At 39.9% G+C, this 14555-nt stretch overlaps 6 non-coding genes across 6 annotated transcripts; all 6 read right to left on the bottom strand.

Moving 5' to 3' along the window:
• Window positions 1–1553: 1553 nt before the first annotated feature.
• Window positions 1554–1765, bottom strand: LOC132092925 (small nucleolar RNA U3). The gene has a single exon (XR_009422305.1). It is a non-coding gene; the product is annotated as a small nucleolar RNA U3 (small nucleolar RNA).
• A 1934-nt stretch (window positions 1766–3699) lies between these two features.
• On the bottom strand, window positions 3700–3910 carry LOC132092981 (small nucleolar RNA U3). The gene has a single exon (XR_009422352.1). It is a non-coding gene; the product is annotated as a small nucleolar RNA U3 (small nucleolar RNA).
• Window positions 3911–5843: 1933 nt separating this feature from the next.
• Window positions 5844–6055, bottom strand: LOC132092905 (small nucleolar RNA U3). The gene has a single exon (XR_009422287.1). It is a non-coding gene; the product is annotated as a small nucleolar RNA U3 (small nucleolar RNA).
• A 1929-nt stretch (window positions 6056–7984) lies between these two features.
• Window positions 7985–8195, bottom strand: LOC132092927 (small nucleolar RNA U3). The gene has a single exon (XR_009422307.1). It is a non-coding gene; the product is annotated as a small nucleolar RNA U3 (small nucleolar RNA).
• Window positions 8196–11516: 3321 nt separating this feature from the next.
• On the bottom strand, window positions 11517–11728 carry LOC132092906 (small nucleolar RNA U3). The gene has a single exon (XR_009422288.1). It is a non-coding gene; the product is annotated as a small nucleolar RNA U3 (small nucleolar RNA).
• Window positions 11729–13656: 1928 nt separating this feature from the next.
• On the bottom strand, window positions 13657–13867 carry LOC132092928 (small nucleolar RNA U3). The gene has a single exon (XR_009422308.1). It is a non-coding gene; the product is annotated as a small nucleolar RNA U3 (small nucleolar RNA).
• Window positions 13868–14555: the final 688 nt, after the last annotated feature.

Here is a 14555-nt window from a genome sequence, read left to right as displayed (position 1 = left end):
CACTCTGACCAGCACACATCAACAGAGTGTGGCCCTTTGGAGCTGTGCGAAACAGCGAACCCTTTTACCAGGCAATTGGTTCAGTCAAGTCACCTCTTTGTATATAGCGCTTTTAACAGTACAGATTTGGTCAAAGCAGCTTCTCAGTAACAAAATAGGAAAATAGTGTGTCAATGAAAAAGGACAATAGTAAACATTCAGTTTTCAGTTAAAAGGCAGTTCATCATTGAATTATGCGATGTCATCGTTCAGCTCAGTTCAGTTTAAATAGTATCTGAGAAATCAAGTCGATGATATCGCTGGAAATGAAGTGTCCCCAACTAAGCGAGCGAGAGGCGGCAGCGGCGAGGAACCAAAACTCCATCGGTGACAGAATGGAGCCCAAACGGTTGGAGAAACCAGGTTCATTCGGGGGGCCAGTTCTTCTCCAGCCAGACGACCCAGGAGGTTGATCCATGCTGCAGCAAAGTTAGATTGTCATCTGGTTCCGTGGTCTTGTCCCAATTGCGATCCAGGAGGCAAGGGCTTCAATGGGGATCTGTCTCTGGGGCTCATCTAGTTGTCCTGGTCCCCCCTGAAAAATTTAGGGTGATAGAGGTCATCTCTAGGTGATGATCCACAATCTGAGCTGGATACGGACTTGATCTGGTGGCTACAGTAACCTGGGAATAAGAAAGAAACAGACTAATATTAGCGTAGATGCCATTCTTCTTATGATGTAACAAGTACATTGTGTGTTATTGGAAGTGTTCCCAGTTCCGGTCTACCTATTTACTGCACGGATTTGACTGACAGAGATGTTTAAGTATGATATGAGTAAGCCATCTTAAAGAGATGGTTGTTTGATCTAGATTTAAAATGACAGAGTGTGTCTGCCTCCTGAACAGTGTTAGGTAGATTATTCCAGAGTTTGGGTGCTAAATAGGAAAAGGATCTGCCTCCCGCAGTCGAATTTGATATTCTAGATATTATCAAATAGCCAGAGTTTTGAGAGTGCAGCGGACGTGGAGGACTATAGTACAATAAGATTTTGCTCATCTACTGAGGTGCTAAACCATTCGGAGCTTTATAAGTAATTATTAGGATTTTAAAATCTATACACTGTTTAATAGGGAGCGAGTGCTGTGTTGACAGAACAGGGCTGATATGGTCATAAATCCTGGTTCTAGTGAGAACTCTTGCTGCTGCATTTTGGAGCAGCTGGACATCGTCATTAAGCATGTAGAACAACCACCCGATAAAGCATAAAAATAATCTAACTCTGAGGTCATGAACTGATGAATTAACATTTCTGCATTTGACATTGAGAACATAGTCAGTCAATTCAAAGTTACAAAAAGTTCATTCTCTCGTCACCACTTTCATAACGTGTGTTGGCCGAACCTCAAATTGTGGAACAACACAGTTTGTGACCTGTTTTTTTAAATTTGATGTTTCAAACAGAACACTCTACTACATTTTCTCAAAAAAAGCTAAATCTGATTTATTTAACATGCACTCTGTAGAAAATGCACTGCTTTCAAAAAAATCTTCCAATATCATATCACTTCAACACCACTCAGATCATACTCCTTTCTTCAACATTGCCAAAAGCAATATGAACGCTCATCAACGACAGAACTTGTGATCAAAGTCATAGTTCTATCCTCAATTCGCTCTCAGAAAAGAGTATTACAGCTCATCATCATGGGTTGGGAGACAAACACTTTCAAAACACATTTCCAAATAAAAAAACTGTAGAAATGATCCCTGAAAATATAGTCTTAACTTCATATCTCAACTCAAATGGAATTCCATTCTGAAGCACCGCCTCCACTCAGATGGTTTGCGTAGTTGATTTCTATAAACGCATGAACTAGTGTCCATATGGGCTTTACCTGATCTCGGATAAATTGACTAATTTTGTCCGCGTTTCAGTGACATATTTGAACTATCAAAAAGGAGTTGTAATTATTAGTCTCTTATTGGCCTCATGAATCAAGCTCTGTATAGGTTAGAAATATATATTATACAGACATTAAATATTTAATGGTATTGTACGATTTGTTAATTGCATTCAATAGATTACACTTCCAACAAAACATTCGCCACTGGTTTGCAAAAGGTGTTTTTAGACAAGTTTGAGCTGATTTTTAGTTGCAATTAAACCACTCTGACCAGCACACATCAACAGAGTGTGGCCCTTTGGAGCTGTGCGAAACAGCGAACCCTTTTACCAGGCAATTGGTTCAGTCAAGTCACCTCTTTGTATATAGCGCTTTTACCAGTACAGATTTGGTCAAAGCAGCTTCTCAGTAACAAAATAGGAAAATAGTGTGTCAATGAAAAAGGACAATAGTAAACATTCAGTTTTCAGTTAAAAGGCAGTTCATCATTGAATTATGCGATGTCATCGTTCAGCTCAGTTCAGTTTAAATAGTATCTGAGAAATCAAGTCGATGATATCGCTGGAAATGAAGTGTCCCCAACTAAGCGAGCGAGAGGCGGCAGCGGCGAGGAACCAAAACTCCATCGGTGACAGAATGGAGCCCAAACGGTTGGAGAAACCAGGTTCATTCGGGGGGCCAGTTCTTCTCCAGCCAGACGACCCAGGAGGTTGATCCATGCTGCAGCAAAGTTAGATTGTCATCTGGTTCCGTGGTCTTGTCCCAATTGCGATCCAGGAGGCAAGGGCTTCAATGGGGATCTGTCTCTGGGGCTCATCTAGTTGTCCTGGTCCCCCCTGAAAAATTTAGGGTGATAGAGGTCATCTCTAGGTGATGATCCACAATCTGAGCTGGATACGGACTTGATCTGGTGGCTACAGTAACCTGGGAATAAGAAAGAAACAGACTAATATTAGCGTAGATGCCATTCTTCTTATGATGTAACAAGTACATTGTGTGTTATTGGAAGTGTTCCCAGTTCCGGTCTACCTATTTACTGCACGGATTTGACTGACAGAGATGTTTAAGTATGTTATGAGTAAGCCATCTTAAAGAGATGGTTGTTTGATCTAGATTTAAAATGACAGAGTGTGTCTGCCTCCTGAACAGTGTTAGGTAGATTATTCCAGAGTTTGGGTGCTAAATAGGAAAAGGATCTGCCTCCCGCAGTCGAATTTGATATTCTAGATATTATCAAATAGCCAGAGTTTTGAGAGTGCAGCGGACGTGGAGGACTATAATACAATAACAGTTTGCTCATCTACTGAGGTGCTAAACCATTCGGAGCTTTATAAGTAATTATTAGGATTTTAAAATCTATACACTGTTTGATAGGAAGCGAGTGCTGTGTTGACAGAACCGGGCTGATATGGTCATAAATCCTGGTTCTAGTGAGAACTCTTGCTGCTGCATTTTGGAGCAGCTGGACATCGTCATTAAGCATGTAGAACAACCACCCAATAAAGCATAAAAATAATCTAACTCTGAGGTCATGAACTGATGAATTAACATTTCTGCATTTGACATTGAGAACATAGTCAGTCAATTCAAAGTTACAAAAAGTTCATTCTCTCGTCACCACTTTCATAACGTGTGTTGGCCGACCTCAAATTGTGGAACAACACAGTTTGTGACCTGTTTTTTTAAATTTGATGTTTCAAACAGAACACTCTACTACATTTTCTCAAAAAAAGCTAAATCTGATTTATTTAACATGCACTCTGTAGAAAATGCACTGCTTCCAAAAAAACTTCCAATATCATATCACTTCAACACCACTCAGATCATACTCCTTTCTTCAACATTGCCAAAAGCAATATGAACGCTCATCAACGACAGAACTTGTGATCAAAGTCATAGTTCTATCCTCAATTCGCTCTCAGAAAAGAGTATTACAGCTCATCATCGTGGGTTGGGAGACAAACACTTTCAAAACACATTTCCAAGTAAAAAACTGTAGAAATGATTCCTGAAAATATAGTCTTAACTTCATATCTCAACTCAAATGGAATTCCATTCTGAAGCACCGCCTCCACTCAGATGGTTTGCGTAGTTGATTTCTATAAACGCATGAACTAGTGTCCATATGGGCTTTACCTGATCTCGGATAAATTGACTAATTTTGTCCGCATTTCAGTGACATATTTGAACTATCAAAAAGGAGTTGTAATTATTAGTCTCTTATTGGCCTCATGAATCAAGCTCTGTATAGGTTAGAAATATATATTATACAGACATTTAATATTTAATGGTATTGTACGATTTGTTAATTGCATTCAATAGATTACACTTCCAACAAAACATTCGCCACTGGTTTGCAAAAGGTGTTTTTAGACAAGTTTGAGCTGATTTTTAGTTGCAATTAAACCACTCTGACCAGCACACATCAACAGAGTGTGGCCCTTTGGAGCTGTGCGAAACAGCGAACCCTTTTACCAGGCAATTGGTTCAGTCAAGTCACCTCTTTGTATATAGCGCTTTTAACAGTACAGATTTGGTCAAAGCAGCTTCTCAGTAACAAAATAGGAAAATAGTGTGTCAATGAAAAAGGACAATAGTAAACATTCAGTTTTCAGTTAAAAGGCAGTTCATCATTGAATTATGCGATGTCATCGTTCAGCTCAGTTCAGTTTAAATAGTATCTGAGAAATCAAGTCGATGATATCGCTGGAAATGAAGTGTCCCCAACTAAGCGAGCGAGAGGCGGCAGCGGCGAGGAACCAAAACTCCATCGGTGACAGAATGGAGCCCAAACTGTTGGAGAAACCAGGTTCATTCGGGGGGCCAGTTCTTCTCCAGCCAGACGACCCAGGAGGTTGATCCATGCTGCAGCAAAGTTAGATTGTCATCTGGTTCCGTGGTCTTGTCCCAATTGCCATCCAGGAGGCAAGGTCTTCAATGGGGATCTGTCTCTGGGGCTCATCTAGTTGTCCGGGTCCCCCCTGAAAAATGTAGGGTGATAGACGTCATCTCTAGGTGATGATCCACAATCTGAGCTGGATACGGACTTGATCTGGTGGCTACGGTAACCTGGGAATAAGAAAGAAACAGACTAATATTAGCGTAGATGCCATTCTTCTTATGATGTAACAAGTACATTGTGTGTTATTGGAAGTGTTCCCAGTTCCAGTCTACCTATTTACTGCACGGATTTGACTGACAGAGATGTTTAAGTATGTTATGAGTAAGCCATCTTAAAGAGATGGTTGTTTGATCTAGATTTAAAATGACAGAGTGTGACTGCCTCCTGAACAGTGTTAGGTAGATTATTCCAGAGTTTGGGTGCTAAATAGGAAAAGGATCTGCCTCCCGCAGTCGAATTTGATATTCTAGATATTATCAAATAGCCGGAGTTTTGAGAGTGCAGCGGACGTGGAGGACTATAGTACAATAAGATTTTGCTCATCTACTGAGGTGCTAAACCATTCAGAGCTTTATAAGTAATTATTAGGATTTTAAAATCTATACACTGTTTAATAGGGAGCGAGTGCTGTGTTGACAGAACCGGGCTGATATGGTCATAAATCCTGGTTCTAGTGAGAACTCTTGCTGCTGCATTTTGGAGCAGCTGGACATCGACATTAAGCATGTAGAACAACCACCCAATAAAGCATAAAAATAATCTAACTCTGAGGTCATGAACTGATGAATTAACATTTCTGCATTTGATATTGAGAACATAGTCAGTCAATTCAAAGTTACAAAAAGTTCATTCTCTCGTCACCACTTTCATAACGTGTGTTGGCCGACCTCAAATTGTGGAACAACACAGTTTGTGACCTGTTTTTTTAAATTTGATGTTTCAAACAGAACACTCTACTATATTTTCTCAAAAAAGCTAAATCTGATTTATTTAACATGCACTCTGTAGAAAATGCGCTGCTTCCAAAAAATCTTCCAATATCATATCACTTCAACACCACTCAGATCATACTCCTTTCTTCAACATTGCCAAAAGCAATATGAACGCTCATCAACGACAGAACTTGTGATCAAAGTCATAGTTCTATCCTCAATTCGCTCTCAGAAAAGAGTATTACAGCTCATCATCGTGGGTTGGGAGACAAACACTTTCAAAACACATTTCCAAGTAAAAAAACTGTAGAAATGATCCCTGAAAATATAGTCTTAACTTCATATCTCAACTCAAATGGAATTCCATTCTGAAGCACCGCCTCCACTCAGATGGTTTGCGTAGTTGATTTCTATAAACGCATGAACTAGTGCCCATATGGGCTTTACCTGATCTCGGATAAATTGACTAATTTTGTCCGCATTTCAGTGACATATTTGAACTATCAAAAAGGAGTTGTAATTATTAGTTTCTTATTGGCCTCATGAATCAAGCTCTGTATAGGTTAGAAATATATATTATACAGACATTTAATATTTAATGGTATTGTACGATTTGTTAATTGCATTCAATAGATTACACTTCCAACAAAACATTCGCCACTGGTTTGCAAAAGGTGTTTTTAGACAAGTTTGAGCTGATTTTTAGTTGCAATTAAACCACTCTGACCAGCACACATCAACAGAGTGTGGCCCTTTGGAGCTGTGCGAAACAGCGAACCCTTTTACCAGGCAATTGGTTCAGTCAAGTCACCTCTTTGTATATAGCGCTTTTAACAGTACAGATTTGGTCAAAGCAGCTTCTCAGTAACAAAATAGGAAAATAGTGTGTCAATGAAAAAGGACAATAGTAAACATTCAGTTTTCAGTTAAAAGGCAGTTCATCATTGAATTATGCGATGTCATCGTTCAGCTCAGTTCAGTTTAAATAGTATCTGAGAAATCAAGTCGATGATATCGCTGGAAATGAAGTGTCCCCAACTAAGCGAGCGAGAGGCGGCAGCGGCGAGGAACCAAAACTCCATCGGTGACAGAATGGAGCCCAAACTGTTGGAGAAACCAGGTTCATTCGGGGGGCCAGTTCTTCTCCAGCCAGACGACCCAGGAGGTTGATCCATGCTGCAGCAAAGTTAGATTGTCATCTGGTTCCGTGGTCTTGTCCCAATTGCCATCCAGGAGGCAAGGTCTTCAATGGGGATCTGTCTCTGGGGCTCATCTAGTTGTCCTGGTCCCCCCTGAAAAATGTAGGGTGATAGACGTCATCTCTAGGTGATGATCCACAATCTGTGCTGGATACGGACTTGATCTGGTGGCTACGGTAACCTGGGAATAAGAAAGAAACAGACTAATATTAGCGTAGATGCCATTCTTCTTATGATGTAACAAGTACATTGTGTGTTATTGGAAGTGTTCCCAGTTCCGGTCTACCTATTTACTGCACGGATTTGACTGACAGAGATGTTTAAGTATGTTATGAGTAAGCCATCTTAAAGAGATGGTTGTTTGATCTAGATTTAAAATGACAGAGTGTGTCTGCCTCCTGAACAGTGTTAGGTAGATTATTCCAGAGTTTGGGTGCTAAATAGGAAAAGGATCTGCCTCCCGCAGTCGTATTTGATATTCTAGATATTATCAAATAGCCAGAGTTTTGAGAGTGCAGCGGACGTGGAGGACTATAGTACAATAAGAGTTTGCTCATCTACTGAGGTGCTAAACCATTCAGAGCTTTATAAGTAATTAATAGGATTTTAAAATCTATAAACTGTTTAATAGGGAGCGAGTGCTGTGTTGACAGAACCGGGCTGATATGGTCATAAATCCTGGTTCTAGTGAGAACTCTTGCTGCTGCATTTTGGAGCAGCTGGACATCGTCATTAAGCATGTAGAACAACCACCCAATAAAGCATAAAAATAATCTAACTCTGAGGTCATGAACTGATGAATTAACATTTCTGCATTTGACATTGAAAACATAGTCAATTCAAAGTTACAAAAAGTTCATTTTCTCATCACCACTTTCATAACGTGTGTTGGCCGACCTCAAATTGTGGAACAACACAGTTTGTGACCTGTTTTTTTAAATTTGATGTTTCAAACAGAACACTCTACTACATTTTCTCAAAAAAGCTAAATCTGATTTATTCAACATGCACTCTGTAGAAAATACACTGCTTTCAAAAAATCCTCCAATATCATATCACTTCAACACCACTCAGATCATACTCCTTTCTTCAACATTGCCAAAAGCAATATGAACGCTCATCAACAACAGAACTTGTGATCAAAGTCATAGTTCTATCCTCAATTTGCTCTCAGAAAAGAGTATTACAGCTCATCATCGTGGGTTGGGAGACAAACACTTTCAAAACACATTTCCAAATAAAAAACTATAGAAATGATCCCTGAAAATATAGTCTTAACTTCATATCTCAACTCAAATGGAATTCCATTCTGAAGCACCGCCTCCACTCAGATGGTTTGCGTAGTTGATTTCCATAAACGCATGAAGTAGTGTCCATACGGGCTTTACCTGATCTCGGATAAATTGACTAATTTTGTCCGCGTTTCAGTGACATATTTGAACTATCAAAAAGGAGTTGTAATTATTAGTCTCTTATTGGCCTCATGAATCAAGCTCTGTATAGGTTAGAAATATATATTATACAGACATTTAATATTTAATGGTATTGTCCGATTTGTTAATTGCATTCAATAGATTACACTTCCAACAAAACATTCGCCACTGGTTTGCAAAAGGTGTTTTTAGACAATTTTGTGCTGATTTTTTGTTGCAATTAAACCACTCTGGATCCTGTTTGTGGACTTCAGCTATGCCTTCAACACGATCATCCCAAACCTCCTCTTGCCCAAACTAACTCAGCTCTCCATGCCCACCTCCGTCTGTCAGTGGAACAACAGCTTCCTGACAGACAGGCAGCAGCTAGTGAGACTAGGAAAATACACATCCAGCACCCGTACAATCAGCACCGGAGCTCCCCAGGGCTGTGTTCTCTCCTCACTGTTCTTCTCCCTGTACACTAACGATTGCACATCTAAGGACCCCTCTGTCAAGCTCCTGAAGTTTGCAGATGACACCACACTCATCGGCCTCATTCAGGACGGTGACGAGTCTGCTTACAGACAGGAGGTTAAAGAGCTGGCTGTCTGGTGCAGTCTCAACAACCTGGAGCTTAACACGCTCAAAACAGTGAAGATGATCGTGGACTTCAGGAGAAACCCCCCTGCACTCCCCCCACTCACCATCATGAACAGCACTGTGACTGCAGTGGAGTCATTCAGGTTCCTGGGCACCACTATCTCTCAGGACCTGAAGTGGGACATTCACATTGACTCCATTGTGAAAAAGGCCCAGCAGAGGTTGTACTTCCTTTGCCAGCTGAGGAAGTTTAACCTGCCACAGGATCTGCTGAAACAGTTCTACTCCACCATCATCGAATCCATCCTCTGCACTTCAGTAACTGTCTGGTTCAGCTCAGCTTCTAAATCTGACCTCAGAAGACTACAGAGGGTAGTCCGGACTGCTGAGTGAATTATCGGTACAACCCTCCCATCTATTCAAGAACTGCACTTATCCAGAGTGAGCAAAAGGGCTGTTAAAATCACTCTGGACCCCTCACATCCAGCACACTCCCTCTTTGAACTGTTGCCATCTGGTCGACGCTACAGAGCACTGAGCACCAGAACGACCAGACACAGGAACAGTTTCTTCCCTCAGGCAATCCATCTTATGAACAGCTGATAATAACTGTGGGACACACTACACTATTTATATTTATATACACTACACTTTTTATCCAACACACATACTTAGCGTACACGTAAATCTTTTTGCACATAATATACATGTACATACATGGAACACACTACACTACTTATATTTATATTTATATACACATACACTTATTTATCCAACACACATACTTAGCGTACAGTTAAAATTTTTCCACATAATATACATGTACATACATAAATGCTCATTTTAATATACCTGCCATACATTGTCAATTTGTATATTGTCAATCCTTACCCACCTATTTGTATTTTTTTGTATTTTTTATTCTTTATTGTGTTTTTGTTCTGTCACTGTTATGTTGCACTGCGGAGCTCTGTCACGAAAACAAATTCCTCGTATGTGTGAACATACCTGGCAATAAAGCTCATTCTGATTCTGATTCTCTGACCAGCACACATCAACAGAGTGTGGCCCTTTGGAGCTGTGCGAAACAGCGAACCCTTTTACCAGGCAATTGGTTCAGTCAAGTCACCTCTTTGTATATAGCGCTTTTAACAGTACAGATTTGGTCAAAGCAGCTTCTCAGTAACAAAATAGGAAAATAGTGTGTCAATGAAAAAAGACAATAGTAAACATTCAGTTTTCAGTTAAAAGGCAGTTCATCATTGAATTATGCGATGTCATCGTTCAGCTCAGTTCAGTTTAAATAGTATCTGAGAAATCAAGTCGATGATATCGCTGGAAATGAAGTGTCCCCAACTAAGCGAGCGAGAGGCGGCAGCGGCGAGGAACCAAAACTCCATCGGTGACAGAATGGAGCCCAAACTGTTGGAGAAACCAGGTTCATTAGGGGGGCCAGTTCTTCTCCAGCCAGACGACCCAGGAGGTTGATCCATGCTGCAGCAAAGTTAGATTGTCATCTGGTTCCGTGGTCTTGTCCCAATTGCCATCCAGGAGGCAAGGTCTTCAATGGGGATCTGTCTCTGGGGCTCATCTAGTTGTCCTGGTCCCCCCTGAAAAAATTAGGGTGATAGAGGTCATCTCTAGGTGATGATCCACAATCTGAGCTGGATACAGACTTGATCTGGTGGCTACGGTAACCTGGGAATAAGAAAGAAACAGACTAATATTAGCGTAGATGCCATTCTTCTTATGATGTAACAAGTACATTGTGTGTTATTGGAAGTGTTCCCAGTTCCGGTCTACCTATGTACTGCACGGGTTTGACTGACAGAGATGTGTAAGTATGTTATGAGTAAGCCATCTTAAAGAGATGGTTGTTTGATCTAGATTTAAAATGACAGAGTGTGTCTGCCTCCTGAACAGTGTTAGGTAGATTATTCCAGAGTTTGGGTGTTAAATAGGAAAAGGATCTGCCTCCCACAGTCGAATTTGATATTCTAGATATTATCAAATATCCAGAGTTTTGAGAGTGCAGCGGACGTGGAGGACTATAGTACAATAAGAGTTTGCTCATCTACTGAGGTGCTAAACCATTCGGAGCTATATAAGTAATTATTAGGATTTTAAAATCTATACACTGTTTAAAAGGGGGCAAGTGCTGTGTTGACAGAACCGGGCTGATATGGTCATAAATCCTGGTTCTAGTGAGAACTCTTGCTGCTGCATTTTGGAGCAGCTGGACATCGTCATTAAGCATGTAGAACAACCACCCAATAAAGCATAAAAATAATCTAACTCTGAGGTCATGAACTGATGAATTAACATTTCTGCATTTGACATTGAAAACATAGTCAATTCAAAGTTACAAAAAGTTCATTCTCTCGTCACCACTTTCATAACGTGTGTTGGCCGACCTCAAATTGTGGAACAACACAGTTTGTGACCTGTTTTTTTAAATTTGATGTTTCAAACAGAACACTCTACTACATTTTCTCATAAAAGCTAAATCTGATTTATTCAACATGCACTCTGTAGAAAATACACTGCTTTCAAAAAATCCTCCAATATCATATCACTTCAACACCACTCAGATCATACTCCTTTCTTCAACATTGCCAAAAGCAATATGAACGCTCATCAACAACAGAACTTGTGATCAAAGTCATAGTTCTATCCTCAATTCGCTCTCAGAAAAGAGTATTACAGCTCATCATCGTGGGTTGGGAGACAAACACTTTCAAAACACATTTCCAAATAAAAAAACTATAGAAATGATCCCTGAAAATATAGTCTTAACTTCATATCTCCACTCAAATGGAATTCCATTCTGAAGCACCGCCTCCACTCAGATGGTTTGCGTAGTTGATTTCTATAAACGCATGAACTAGTGTCCATATGGGCTTTACCTGATCTCGGATAAATTGACTAATTTTGTCCGCGTTTCAGTGACATATTTGAACTATCAAAAAGGAGTTGTAATTATTAGTCTCTTATTGGCCTCATGAATCAAGCTCTGTATAGGTTAGAAATATATATTATACAGAAATTTAATATTTAATGGTATTGTCCGATTTGTTAATTGCATTCAATAGATTACACTTCCAACAAAACATTCGCCACTGGTTTGCAAAAGGTGTTTTTAGACAAGTTTGAGCTGATTTTTTGTTGCAATTAAACCACTCTGACCAGCACACATCAACAGAGTGTGGCCCTTTGGAGCTGTGCGAAACAGCGAACCCTTTTACCAGGAAATTGGTTCAGTCAAGTCACCTCTTTGTATATAGCGCTTTTAACAGTACAGATTTGGTCAAAGCAGCTTCTCAGTAACAAAATAGGAAAATAGTGTGTCAATGAAAAAAGACAATAGTAAACATTCAGTTTTCAGTTAAAAGGCAGTTCATCATTGAATTATGTGATGTCATCGTTCAGCTCAGTTCAGTTTAAATAGTATCTGAGAAATCAAGTCGATGATATCGCTGGAAATGAAGTGTCCCCAACTAAGCGAGCGAGAGGCGGCAGCGGCGAGGAACCAAAACTCCATCGGTGACAGAATGGAGCCCAAACTGTTGGAGAAACCAGGTTTTTTCGGGGGTCCAGTTCTTCTCCAGCCAGACGACCCAGGAGGTTGATCCATGCTGCAGCAAAGTTAGATTGTCATCTGGTTCCGTGGTCTTGTCCCAATTGCCATCCAGGAGGCAAGGTCTTCAATGGGGATCTGTCTCTGGGGCTCTTCTAGTTGTCCTGGTCCCCCCTGAAAATTTTAGGGTGATAGAGGTCATCTCTAGGTGATGATCCACAATCTGAGCTGGATACGGACTTGATCTGGTGGCTACGGTAACCTGGGAATAAGAAAGAAACAGACTAATATTAGCGTAGATGCCATTCTTCTTATGATGTAACAAGTACATTGTGTGTTATTGGAAGTGTTCCCAGTTCCGGTCTACCTATTTACTGCACGGATTTGACTGACAGAAATGTGTAAGTATGTTATGAGTAAGCCATCTTAAAGAGATGGTTGTTTGATCTAGATTTAAAATGACAGAGTGTGTCTGCCTCCTGAACAGTGTTAGGTAGATTATTCCAGAGTTTGGGTGCTAAATAGGAAAAGGATCTGCCTCCCGCAGTCGAATTTGATATTCTAGATATTATCAAATATCCAGAGTTTTGAGAGTACAGCGGACGTGGAGGACTATAGTACAATAAGAGTTTGCTCATCTACTGAGGTGCTAAACCATTCGGAGCTATATAAGTAATTAGTAGAATTTTAAAATCTATACACTGTTTAAAAGGGAGCGAGTGCTGTGTTGACAGAACCGGGCTGATATGGTCATAAATCCTGGTTCTAGTGAGAACTCTTGCTGCTGCATTTTGGAGCAGCTGGACATCGTCATTAAGCATGTAGAACAACCACCCAATAAAGCATAAAAATAATCTAACTCTGAGGTCATGAACTGGTGAATTAACATTTCTGCATTTGACATTGAAAACATAGTCAATTCAAAGTTACAAAAAGTTCATTCTCTCGTCACCACTTTCATAACGTGTGTTGGCCGACCTCAAATTGTGGAACAACACAGTTTGTGACCTGTTTTTTTAAATTTGATGTTTCAAACAGAACACTCTACTACATTTTCTCAAAAAGCTAAATCTGATTTATTCAACATGCACTCTGTAGAAAATACACTGCTTTCAAAAAATCCTCCAATATCATATCACTTCAACACCACTCAGATCATACTCCTTTCCTCAACCTTGCCAAAAGCAATATGAACACTCATCAACAACAGAACTTGTGATCAAAGTCATAGTTCTATCCTCAATTCACTCTCAGAAAAGAGTATTACAGCTCATCATCGTGGGTTGGGAGACAAACACTTTCAAAACACATTTCCAAATAAAAAACTATAGAAATGATCCCTGAAAATATAGTCTTAACTTCATATCTCAACTCAAATGGAATTCCATTCTGAAGCACCGCCTCCACTCAGATGGTTTGCGTAGTTGATTTCTATAAACGCATGAACTAGTGTCCATATGGGCTTTACCTGATCTCGGATAAATTGACTAATTTTGTCCGCGTTTCAGTGACATATTTGAACTATCAAAAAGGAGTTGTAATTATTAGTCTCTTATTGGCCTCATGAATCAAGCTCTGTATAGGTTAGAAATATATATTATACAGAAATTTAATATTTAATGGTATTGTCCGATTTGTTAATTGCATTCAATAGATTACACTTCCAACAAAACATTCGCCACTGGTTTGCAAAAGGTGTTTTTAGACAAGTTTGAGCTGATTTTTAGTTGCAATTAAACCACTCTGACCAGCACACATCAACAGAGTGTGGCCCTTTGGAGCTGTGCGAAACAGCGAACCCTTTTACCAGGAAATTGGTTCAGTCAAGTCACCTCTTTGTATATAGCGCTTTTAACAGTACAGATTTGGTCAAAGCAGCTTCTCAGTAACAAAATAGGAAAATAGTGTGTCAATGAAAAAAGACAATAGTAAACATTCAGTTTTCAGTTAAAAGGCAGTTCATCATTGAATTATGTGATGTCATCGTTCAGCTCAGTTCAGTTTAAATAGTATCTGAGAAATCAAGTCGATGATATCGCTGGAA

The sequence above is a fragment of the Carassius carassius genome, chromosome 18, assembly GCF_963082965.1.
Source record: "Carassius carassius chromosome 18, fCarCar2.1, whole genome shotgun sequence".
NCBI classification, from domain to species: Eukaryota; Metazoa; Chordata; class Actinopteri; order Cypriniformes; family Cyprinidae; genus Carassius; species Carassius carassius.
Note: the sequence above shows the minus strand (reverse complement) of the source record. Positions and strands in the feature narration are given on the sequence as shown.